An 11,890-nucleotide genomic window follows, 5' to 3' on the forward strand; every position below is an offset into this window, starting at 1 on the left:
AAAAAGTTCTATTTTGGTCTCATCTGACCACATGACTTTCTCCCATGACTCCTCTGGATCATCCAAATGGTCATTGGCAAACTTAAGACGGGCCTTGACATGTGCTGGTTTAAGCAGGGGAACCTTCCGTGCCATGCATGATTTTAAACCATGACGTCTGAGTGTATTACCAACAGTAACCTTGGAAACGGTGGTCCCAGCTCTTTTCAGGTCATTGACCAGCGCCTCCCGTGTAGTTCTGGGCTGATTTCTCACCTTTCTTAGGATCATTGAGACCCCACGAGGTGAGATCTTGCATGGAGCCCCAGTCCGAGGGAGAATGACAGTCATGTTTAGCTTCTTCCATTTTCTAATAATTGCTCCAACAGTGGACCTTTTTACACCAAGCTGCTTGGCAATTTCCCCGTAGCCCTTTCCAGCCTTGTGGAGGTGTACAATTTTGTCTCTAGTGTCTTTGGACAGCTCTTTGGTCTTGGCCATGTTAGTAGTTGGATTCTTACTGATTGTATGGGGTGGACAGGTGTCTTTATGCAGCTAACGACCTCAAACAGGTGCATCTAATTTAGGATAATAAATGGAGTGGAGGTGGACATTTTAAAGGCAGACTAACAGGTCTTTGAGGGTCAGAATTCTAGCTGATAGACAGGTGTTCAAATACTTATTTGCAGCTGTATCATACAAATAAATAGTTAAAAAATCATATATTGTGATTTCTGGATTTTTTTTTTAAGATTATGTCTCTCACAGTGGACATGCACCCACGATGACAATTTCAGACCCCTCCATGATTTCTAAGTGGGAGAACTTGCAAAATAGCAGGGTGTTCAAATACTTATTTTCCTCACTGTATATACTATATTTTTACTTGTTTAACTGTCTAGTGTGTAATTGTGTGTTCATACTATAAAATGATTTATTGTTTGTCTTTGTTGAATAATACAGAAGACAAAGAGCTTAAAAAAATAATCGAAATCGTAATATTTGGGGAAAAAAATCGCAATTTGATTATTTTCAAAAATCGTTCAGCCCTAACGTTGTGCTTTGCTCTCGTTTTGTCTTGTGTAATAAAACCAGCGCACCCCTTGCCTTCACAGATATGTGCGTTTTCACACTTCCCTCAAAGCCCAAACTGGCAACCAGCCAGGCTGTGGCATGTTTAGCTCACCTCGAGTTAAGGTGACGGGAACAGAGCCTTTGGTCAACAAGAAAGGTGAAAGCAATGCAGGTGTTTGGACTAGGGCTGAACGATTTTTGAAAATAATCTAATTGCGATTTTTTTCCCAAATATTGCGATTTCGATTCGATTATTTTAATTTTTTGGTTTCCATTTGGTTGTCAGTGCGTGGTATACTTCCTCAAGCTTGCCAGTCAACCCCTCCTCCGCCTACAGACAAAAGCAGGGAGGTGTGACACACAGACATTGGTAACCCGAGGCAGCTGCTCCCTTCTGAGCGGGGCATTACAACAGGCTGTGAAATTATACAGTTGAGTCAAAATCCTTTACCTGTCCTTCATTTTCCATGGATCACATGGCGTGCACACAATGTTATGATCACAAGTTCAAATAAAAATCAGTCTCGGTAAAAAGTCATTACAGTCTAACAAGAAAACAATGTCAGGCAGCTGAGCAGCACTAATTAGAGCTAGCTAGTAAATCATGGACAAAGCAATGTGGACATTCAGGTGATAAAAAAATGTATCGTAGATCATAGAGAGGATGGTAGGGGATAAGACTCAAGACGGTCACAGACAGTTACAGTGCTTAGCTAGAATTGAATTATAACTGACTGCCTACTGCTTCAAAGCTCTCTCTAATATTGCTCTGTTTCTCTGACTAAAAATAGTCTGTGTTGTGGACAAAAACACTTTGCATTATGTCCTAACTGATAGGAAGTGGTCTGGACTCTGTGTGTTCATACCAAGGGAAACATGGCAAACATCCGTGGCTTAAAACAGGAATTTCAACTGGTATAATCTCACTAAGAGCCGGATATGAGATACTTAAAGTATGACGAGTATTACCAGAAGTATCCATTCTTTCAAAACACAATTCAACCACATGTCATTCTCCCAACTGTTTTTGTAACTGAAGAAGAAGATTACTTTGTTAATCCCCGAGGGAAAATGACACACATTACACACAAACAGGCCTGAAATACATGCAAATACATGCACTGTGTCCAGTGTACCCATGCTATACACATGCTTTAATAGAGAAATGTCAGAGCGAGGGCGCTGTCTGTGGACAGGTACCTCGGTGCCTTGCTCAAGAGCACCTCGGCAGTGCCCAGGAGGTGAACTGGCACCTCTCCAGCTACCAGTCCACATTCTGTACTTGGTACTGGGGACTAGAACTGGAACCCAAGCCATGTCCCGACTAGTCTATATCCATGACGTTCCACTTCCGGGATTGTTCAGGTGCCGCTGGAAATTTCGCCGGATTTCACTCTTTTCGGCTGGATGTCCGCTACCTTCCGCTTCCTTCGTGTTGGAATTCTAACCTCTGGATGAATTTCTGAGGACTATGGTTAACTGCTCCTCAGATCTCTGCAGGGTAAATCCAGACAGCTAGCTAGACTATCTGTCCAATCTGAGTTTTCTGTTGCACAACTAAAACAACCTTTGAACGTACACGTTCCACCAAAACAAGTTCCTTCCAGAGGCTATTTAGCAGAGGCGCCGTGGCTCCGTCCGGCGCTTAGCACCGCCCAAGACGATTGTGATTGGTTTAAAGAAATGCCAATAAACCAGAGCCTGTTTTTCTCCCATCCCGGAATACTGTGTGGACTAGCCAGACCCTCCTCCGCAGCGCTGTGGAGGAAGGTCCGGCAATGCGAGACTAGATCCCCAAAGACTGAGCTACTGCCACCTCTGATAAGATAAGACTTTATTGATCCCTTTGGCTTTTGCAGCAGCACAAGGACAGAAGTTGTTCAGATAAATAGAGAAAGTAAAAAAAAAAAGTTCTTGAGATTAAGTAAGCGTTCTGCATAAAGCAGATAAATGCTGTCTTTTGGATATAAAAGCATTATTATCAGCAGTGTGTAGGTCTTTGGTGAGGTCATAAAATCAGTAGCCTGGTCCTACCAGACTCTGGTACTCTGTTGAAGTTTAAAACTATTGGATCTGCCCAGAGCCACTCTGGATCTGCCATAACCAATCGCTAACGTTTGGTCGTGACATCGGCTTAGCATCGCTAGCGTTCGCCTTAGCCAACTCCTTCACCACTAACGGAGCGAGCTGGAAAATCAAACTGTTCCCGACCCCCGTGGGGTCATGCCTATTTTCACAAATAAGAGGAACGTGAAACCAAATCCTCTAAACGATTCCAATAAAGAAACGATGGAATCGTAATTTTTTGAAACGATTCCAAGTAGGAATCGGTTCTCGATGCCCAACCCTAGTCCTAGCAACACCAAACACTGTCTCTTTTTCATTCAGGAAAAAAAAACCTTATTCATCTCCTGACAGCTAACTACTTACTGTAAATTCAATATTGCTCAGTCGACTCTAATTTATATTTTCCAATAAACACTCACTTATAGTAATTGAGTAACACACAACCACACGCTCAGCTATTTCTTTGCAGAGGCACAAATCACACTCTTGAAAAGCATTTACTTTCCTGGGCATTTCTGCTGATAGTGTACAAAACTCCCAATATTAAAATGCAACAGAACAACATGCAGACCGCAGAAAACTATTACACACACTACATTATCTTCTATGTCTACACACACACACACACACACACACACACACACACAAACACACCCAGGCAGGTGTTTGGTAGTTGACGGTACGGCTGCAACAAACGATTATTTTCATAGTCGATTAATCTGTCGATTATTTTCTCGATTAATCGATTAGTTGTTTGATCTATAAAAATGTCAAAACATGATGAAAAATGTGGATCAGTGTTTCCCAAAGCCTAAGAGGACGTCCTCAAATGTCTTGTTTTGTCCCAATCTCAAAGATATTAAGCTTACTGTAACAGAGAAGTGAAGAAACTAGAAGATATTCACATTCAACAAACTGAAATCAGAGAAATCTTATTTTTTTTAATAAAAAAATGACAAACGATTAATCGATTATCAAAATAGTTGGCGATTAATTTAATAGTTGACAACTAATCGATTAATCGTTGCACCTCTAGTTGACAGGTGAGTTCAAGCAGATCTAATCTCTTAAAAAGGTGCACTGTGAGTTCCTGCATGGTTTCAGAGCGATTTCATTTTTGTCTCAAATGGTAGGCATCTCTCCTTGATCCGCTAGCTGCCTGCCCCCTGAACACACCGTCTCGGGAGACAACACAGGGGTCGTAAACGCGTCAGACAAACACTAGAGGCACAGGCTGTGCACCAAAATACAACAAACCAGCTATCCAGCAGCTACTCTGAGATACAACTCATGCTACTCAACCAACTCTACTCACTGTCTCCTCCTTACCATTATGTGCATGCGCACTAACCCCCACCCCCCGGGCTTTTTCACAGTGTGTTCAGGGGGCAGGCAGCTAGCGGATCAAGGAGAGATGCCTACGATTTGAATCAAAAATGTAAATACAAATCCATGAGACCTGTGGCTATCTGCTGCTTAATTCCTCGCCATACCGGTTAACACTTCAAAAAGGTGGCAGTCAAACCCTGGAAGGCTTCACTTCCACTAATGAGTCACAGGAGATAACTGGTCTGAGTCACACCGGCTAGTGATTATCAGATGGAAGGTGCCCTGTAGGCAGGTGTTTCCTAGTTAACTGTCTCAATAGTGTAGGCTACTACACTGTAAGTGGGAACGTGATGACTAGCACAGACACAACACAGACTGACACCATGGCTGAATATGAATATTATATATATATATAATTCAATTCAATTTCAATTCAATTTTATTTATAGTATCAAATCATAACAAGAGATATCTCGAGACACTTTACAGATAGAGTAGGTCTAGACCAAACTCTGTACTTTACGAAGCCCCAACTATTACAGTGGTTGCCTCAAGAGCAAGCATTAGCAGTAGCTATTGCGACAGTGGCAAGGAAAAACTCCCTTTTTTTGTTAGGAAGAAACCTCGGACAGACCCAGACTCTTGGTAGGCGGTGTCTGACGGCACCAGTTGGGGGAGTGGTGAATGGTGGCAATAATAGTCATAATAAAGATAGTGAAGCAGTGATCACAATGGTAGTCATAGTAGTTCATGTCATAGTAGGGCACAGCAGGGCGTTACGGGGTGTAGTGTGGCACAGCAGCCTGGGTGGACGCGGTTGGACGCGGCAGGACGCAGTCGGACACTGCGGGGAAACGCAGAGCGTAGCAGGGTGTAGTAAGTCCATAGCGTCAGCTGCACCCAGGACCCCGGTGTAGGTGCCACCCAATTCCAAGGCGATGTTCTGGGTGAAGAAGAAGCAAAGGAGGAGAGGAGCCTGGTAGCTGAAGGCTCTGGCTCCCATTCTACTTTTAGAGACTCTAGGAACCACAAGTAGCTCTGAGTTCTGGGAGCGCAGTGCTCTAGTGGGACAATAAGGTACTAAAAGCTCTTCTATGTATGATGGTGCTTGACCATTTAGTGCTTTGTAGGTCAGGAGAAGGATTTTAAATTCAATCCTGGATTTTACAGGAAGCCAATGCAGAGAAGCTAATACAGGAGAAATGTGATCTCTTTTGTTAGTTCTTGTCAGAACACGTGCTGCAGCATTCTGGATCAGCTGGAGGGTCTTGAGGGACTTATTTGAGCAGCCTGATAGTAAAGAATTACAGTAGTCCAGCCGGGAAGTTACGAATGCATGGACTAGTTTTTCAGCATCGTTTTGAGACAGGATGTTCCTGATTTTGGCAATGTTACGAAGATGGAAAAAGGCTGTTCTAGAGGTTTGTTTTAAGTGGGCGTTAAAGGATAGATCCTGGTCAAAAATGACTCCTAGATTTCTGACAGTAGTGCTGGAGGCCAGGGCAATACCATCTATGGTAGCTATATATTTAGATAATGAAGTTCGGTGGTGCTTGGGTCCCAGCACAATAACTTCCGTTTTGTTTGTGTTCAACATCAGAAAATTGTGGGTCATCCAGGATTTTATATCTTTAATGCACGCTTGAAGTTTAGCTAACTGACCGCTTTCGTCTGGCTTGATTGACAGATATAATTGGGTGTCGTCTGCGTAACAGTGAAAGTTAATTGAGTGTTTCCTAATAATATTGCCTAGAGGAAGCATATATAAAGAGAATAGAATTGGTCCAAGCACTGAGCCTTGAGGAACGCCATGGCTAACTTTAGCGTATTTGGATGGTTTATCGTTAATATTAACAAATTGGGATCGCTCAGAAAAATAGGACTTAAACCAGCTTAGTGCGATTCCTTTAATGCCAACTAAATGTTCCAGTCTCTGTAAGAGGATGGTATGGTCAATAGTGTCGAATGCAGCACTAAGATCTAATAAGACAAGTACGGAGACAAGTCCTTTGTCAGCAGCAGTTAGAAGGTCGTTAGTGATTTTCACCAGTGCCGTCTCTGTGCTATGATGCTTTCTAAATCCTGACTGAAAGTCTTCAAATAGACTATTTCTATGCAGAAAGTCACACAATTGATTAGCGACTACCTTCTCAAGGATTTTGGAGAGAAACGGGAGGTTAGATATAGGTCTATAGTTGGCTAAGACCTCAGGATCGAGGGTGGGTTTTTTCAGAATAGGTTTTATCACAGCTACTTTAAAAGACTGCGGTACGTGACCCGTTAATAAGGACATATTGATCGTATCTAGTAATGTGGTGTTGACCACGGGTAGTGCTTCTTTAAGTAGCTTCGTTGGAATGGGGTCTAAGAGACAGGTAGTTGGCTTAGCTGAAGAGACCCTTAACATTAATTGTTGGAGGTCTAAAGGATAAAAGCCGTCTAAATAAGTATCAGGTCTTATCGTTCTCTCTAGCCCTCCTGCGCCCAATGGTGAGTCGTTGGAAGCTGTGGGCAGAAGGTGATGAATTTTTTCTCTAATTGTTATAATTTTATCATTAAAAAAGGTCATGAAGTCATCACTGCTCAGAGCTATAGGAATAGATGGCTCAATAGAGCTGTGACTATCTGTCAGCCTGGCTACAGTGCTGAAAAGAAACCTTGGGTTGTTCTTATTTTCTTCTATTAGTGTTGAGTAATAGTCTGATCTGGCATTTCTGAGGGCCCTCCTATAATTTTTTAGACTATCTTGCCAATCCACACGAGATTCTTCCAGTTTGGTGGAACGCCATTTACTTTCAAGTTTTCGTGAGATTTGTTTTAATTTGCGAGTTTGGGAGTTATACCAAGGTGCTAGTTTCCTTTCCTTCATCATCTTCTTTTTGAGAGGAGCAACCGAGTCTAAAGTAGTCCGTAGGCAGGCCGTAGCAGCGTCTACAAAGTTATCAAGTTGGGAGGGACTAGAGTTAACATAACAGTCCTCTGTTATATTAAGGCATGACATTGAGTTAAGTGCTGTTGGAATAGCTTCCTTAAATTTAGCTATAGCACTGTCAGATAAGCATCTAGTGTAGAAACTTTTATTTAATTTCGTATAGTCTGGTAGTAGGAATTCGAAAGTTATTAAAAAATGGTCTGATAATAAAGGATTCTGCGGAAATACTATTAAATCGTCAATTTTGATGCCATATTCTAGCACAAGGTCGAGGGTGTGGTTAAAACAGTGCGTGGCCTTATGCACCCTCTGACTGAAACCAATAGAATCTAGCAGTGAATTGAAAGCAGTACTAAGGCTATTGCTCTCAATGTCCACATGGATATTAAAATCACCTACAATAAGTACTTTGTCTGATTGAAGGACTACGCATGATAAAAACTCTGAGAATTCAGATAAAAACTCAGAATATGGACCTGGTGCTCGGGTAAACAACAACGAATATAATTGGCTGTACTGTTTTCCATGTTGGGTGTTGAAGATTAAGAACAAGGCTTTCAAACGAGTTATAATTTAGTTTAGGTTTAGGATTAATTAACAGGCTCGAGTCAAATATGGCTGCAACTCCCCCTCCTCGGCCTGAGCCTCGTGGAATTTGGGTATTATTATGACTGGGAGGAGTGGCTTCGTTTAAACTAACATATTCGTCATGGCCCAGCCAGGTTTCGGTGAGGCAGAATAAATCAATGTGGTTATCTGATATCAATTCGTTTACCAATAATGCTTTCGATGACAGAGATCTAATATTTAATAGTCCACATTTGATTTTCCTATTCTGTTCTATCGTTGCAGTGGTTGTTTTAATTCCAATTAGGTTGTTTAGTATAGCACCTCTTTTGTTAGCGTTTGGTTTAAACGGTCTCAGTCGGGGGACAGACACGGTGGTTATGGGATTATGAATGGGTGATTGCTCTGAAGGGAGCACAGAGGGGCGTGTAGCGCTGTATCTCTGATTATTGACTTTGGGAGAGTGTGTCTGGTCAGTGTGCTTGTGGGAGTGTTTACGGGATGTAAACAGTCAATCAGAGGTCTGGGTATGCAGGGCGTGGTGCAAATTTCCACGTAGCATCTGGCTTCCGCGTGTATTGGGATGAATCCCATCCCTGCTGAACAGGGAGCCACGTTCCCAAAACAGATTGAAGTTGTCAATAAAACCTATCCTGTGAATACTGCATGTGAGCTGGAGCCAGGTGTTAAGGGAGAGTAGTCTGCTAAAGAGGCCTGATCCACGACCTAGAGATGGGAGTGGGCCCGAAATAAAAACCGACTTCCCAGTGCTTTTTAAAGCCTCAATGAGAGTGGTAAAGTCTCGCCTTGTGCGCTCACACTCCTGAATCCGAGTGGACATGTCGTTATGTCCACAATGGACCACGATGCGTTTGATAGAGGTCGGAAATGAGGGTATCAGGTCCATAACTTTAGCCAGGATGTCTGCAACTTTGGCTCCGGGAAAACAGTGTGTGACAGCATTATGAAACCGTAGGTCTCTAGTGATGGAGTCCCCGATAATTACTGTGGTTAGGGGGAAGAGCGGACGAGGAGTGGGGGGGTGTGGGTAGCCGGTGACGGGAGCAAAACAGTCAGTGTCGGTTTCAGATGGGCAGGGAAAAGAAGAGGAAGATTGCTTACCGTTCGGTTGTGGAGATTGTTTTTGAGGAACGTTGTCATTTGGCCGATCCAGGCAGTGTAGGCCACCGGACCGTCTGACTACCGCATCCGGGCAATCGTCTTCCGTGACGACGGCTGGTCAGTCTGCTTTGAAGCGGGGCGAGCCCGGTGAGCCGCACTGGCCACCACCGGCTCCGACTCCGACAAGGCATTGAAGCGGTTGGAGAGGCTGAGGGCAGGAGGCGATGGAGCCCTACCCGAGGCTCTCTTTCGGCCGCAAACCACCTCAGTCCAGGGTGGCTTGATAACCGGTGTCGAGCAGGACGATGGGCGTGGGCAGGCAGCTGGGTCCCATGGCGCGGTATCCTGGAAGGCCGCCGAGAGAGATGCGATCCGGAGCGACTGATTATGAGCCACGTCCAAGCAGGCGGTTAACAAAGCATCTTTGGTTTTTAAGTCCTCGGAAAGCCGACGAACATCTTCCCTGAGGTCAGCAATTTCTTTGTTTGTATTATTGAACAACGAGGAAATCCTGAGGGGGAGTGGGGACTCGCCAGGTGTAGAGGTTGCCATGAAGCTAGCGTTAGTTTAGCCGGTAGGCCTAGTCTTGATAAATTAGCGTGAGGCTAATACTTACTTACACGTAAAAATGTATCTTTGGTTTTAAAAACACTTTATTAGTATAATAAAAACTAGGCGATAGAGCCGACTGTTAGGTAGGAGGTTGAAGGCAGCTGCCGGCTGCCTCGTCCCCGCCGATATACACACACATACATACATACATACATACATACACACACACGTGCAGTTTAGTGTCCCAAAATATTTTCCCAAATGATGAGGGTCTTATTCGAGACAGGTTGCCCTAACCCTAACACTTGTTAATTGGGTTGTCTTCCCTTCAACCTTGAAAAAAGTTTTTGCTTTTTCCAACGTTTTAAATTTAAAAATTTTTCTTCTACACATTTTCAGCGCTTATTTCTACGTCCCATATTTTCTGATATAAAACTAAATTTAAAACGGGTCAAAATGACCCGAGGTCAACACAAGGGTTTTAAACAGGTGGTTTAGCAGGTTCATAATTAAGGACATTGTATTGGGAATTTGGGACACTAAACTGCACGTATACCACACACAACAACAACAAAAACATGGCTACGTTTACGATACACTTCCCGTTCTGCGAAAAAGCAGAACAGCAAAGACCATAAAGAAATAGTAGTAAATGAAACCATTAAGTAGCCTATTCATTCTAGTATTAAAATCACTGTCGTTTATGGTGCAGTACTTTACACTCACTCTGACATCCACATTTGTAGTTTAACGTTACTGGAGAAAGAGGATGAAACTACAGTCTCATCACCCAGTCGACAGTGAATTAGCTCTTTCTTAGAAGATGATGGAAATAACATTTCAGGTTAAAACACAGCGTCGCCTGTGTAACACTGTCGTGTTAACATAACGGCAGTGCGGACAGACTCACCTTTGAAAATGTTGGTCTTGTCACTGTATTTCCATGATGTTCCCACGGTAAATCCAAGCACGTGTGATATTAAAATGGTCCAAAAATGATTAAACGGGGAACAAATTAATAACGTTAGCTGTGAGTATTCGTCGGCCATACACGTGGCGGTAACGTACAAATGGCTACGGTAGTAATACCTAATACGCACCAAGCAGCTCAGTGACCTATCGTCGTCATCTTCAAAGCTGCAAAGCTAGCTTAGCACCCCTAAAAAACAACAGAATACTTCCGGGGTCATGTCAAATTTTGTTTCGTCTTCGCGGGCATTTGACAGCAGGCTGTGTCCATAGACTGTTATGGCTGTATCCCATCTGTATTCGTCTCTACAGCTACAGTTTGTTTGGTGTAAATGTTATACATGTAACACTTTTTGATTGGTTGGATGGACAGCATACAGTTTGTAGCATTTTGTATTTAGGTTTTCGTTTTTTTAGTGTCATTCTAACTTTTATTTTGCTTGTTACTGATATTTTATCATTATTTTTGCATAATTATTATTCTCCCATACAGTACTTTCTGGGGATGTTATTTACTGGTGTCTTGTGCCCTCTGCTGGTACAATCTGGGAACTGAACTCTGCAGTATCAGGACTTGGAAGTCACTGGTACTGGGTCTAACTGTCAAATATTATAATTTCATCTAATTACAGTTACAGGAATATAAACACAATGTAGGTCAACTTGGTACATAGAAACTACATACATACATGTAATCACAGTAGGGAGCTTACAGTTCCTCAGGGAAATATGAATGGAGTTTGTATACAGCATGTGCCAAGTTATCATTATAATAGGAGTGAATGGGCCACCACGGATTTTAATGTATTATGTCACTCATAAAAACTCATATTCATATAATCAGAATGAAGTTGTGCGAAATGAGGAAACGCATACAGAGTTCCTCCGAATAACATACTGATCCAAAACAGAACAGTGTTCTGTGACAGAAACCATGCCACCGAAAAAGAACCCAGCACAAGCCGAGGAGGTTGACGATATTAAGCGGTCACTTGATATGCTGACGGAAGAGGTTTCCGCTATTAGACAACAGCAGAAGACCATCATGAGCTTGGTGGAGGAAGTGAAGGCTCATATTATGCTTTTTGGCTTTTCCCTTTACCTTTATTGTGTTATATATATTTTTGTGCACCCCAAAGGGACTTACCATCTCCAACAGAAAACACTGTTCACAAACTGCTCCAAACAGCTCTATTGTAGTCCAGCCTTTACTTCAGAGACAAACGTGGTCACTTTGGAACACACGTTATAATGCTCGCCTAGCTGCTAGCATGGCACGCCCTCATACTCTGCTTCTGA

The 11,890-nt window shown here is 42.8% G+C and overlaps 1 protein-coding gene across 3 annotated transcripts in view; it reads right to left on the minus strand.

Annotated features, from left to right (window-relative positions):
- The window catches only part of LOC116036058 (equilibrative nucleoside transporter 2), a 48,699-nt gene extending 37,899 nt beyond the window's left edge, over nt 1–10,800 (minus strand). For all 3 annotated transcript variants that reach the window (XM_035993752.1, XM_035993753.1, XM_031279497.2), the window contains exon 1: nt 10,533–10,800. The gene's annotated coding sequence lies outside the window, so the exon portion shown is untranslated. The remainder of the gene's footprint in view (nt 1–10,532) is intronic.
- Nucleotides 10,801–11,890: the final 1,090 nt, after the last annotated feature.

This window comes from Sander lucioperca, chromosome 17 (genome assembly GCF_008315115.2).
Source record: "Sander lucioperca isolate FBNREF2018 chromosome 17, SLUC_FBN_1.2, whole genome shotgun sequence".
Taxonomy (NCBI): domain Eukaryota; kingdom Metazoa; phylum Chordata; class Actinopteri; order Perciformes; family Percidae; genus Sander; species Sander lucioperca.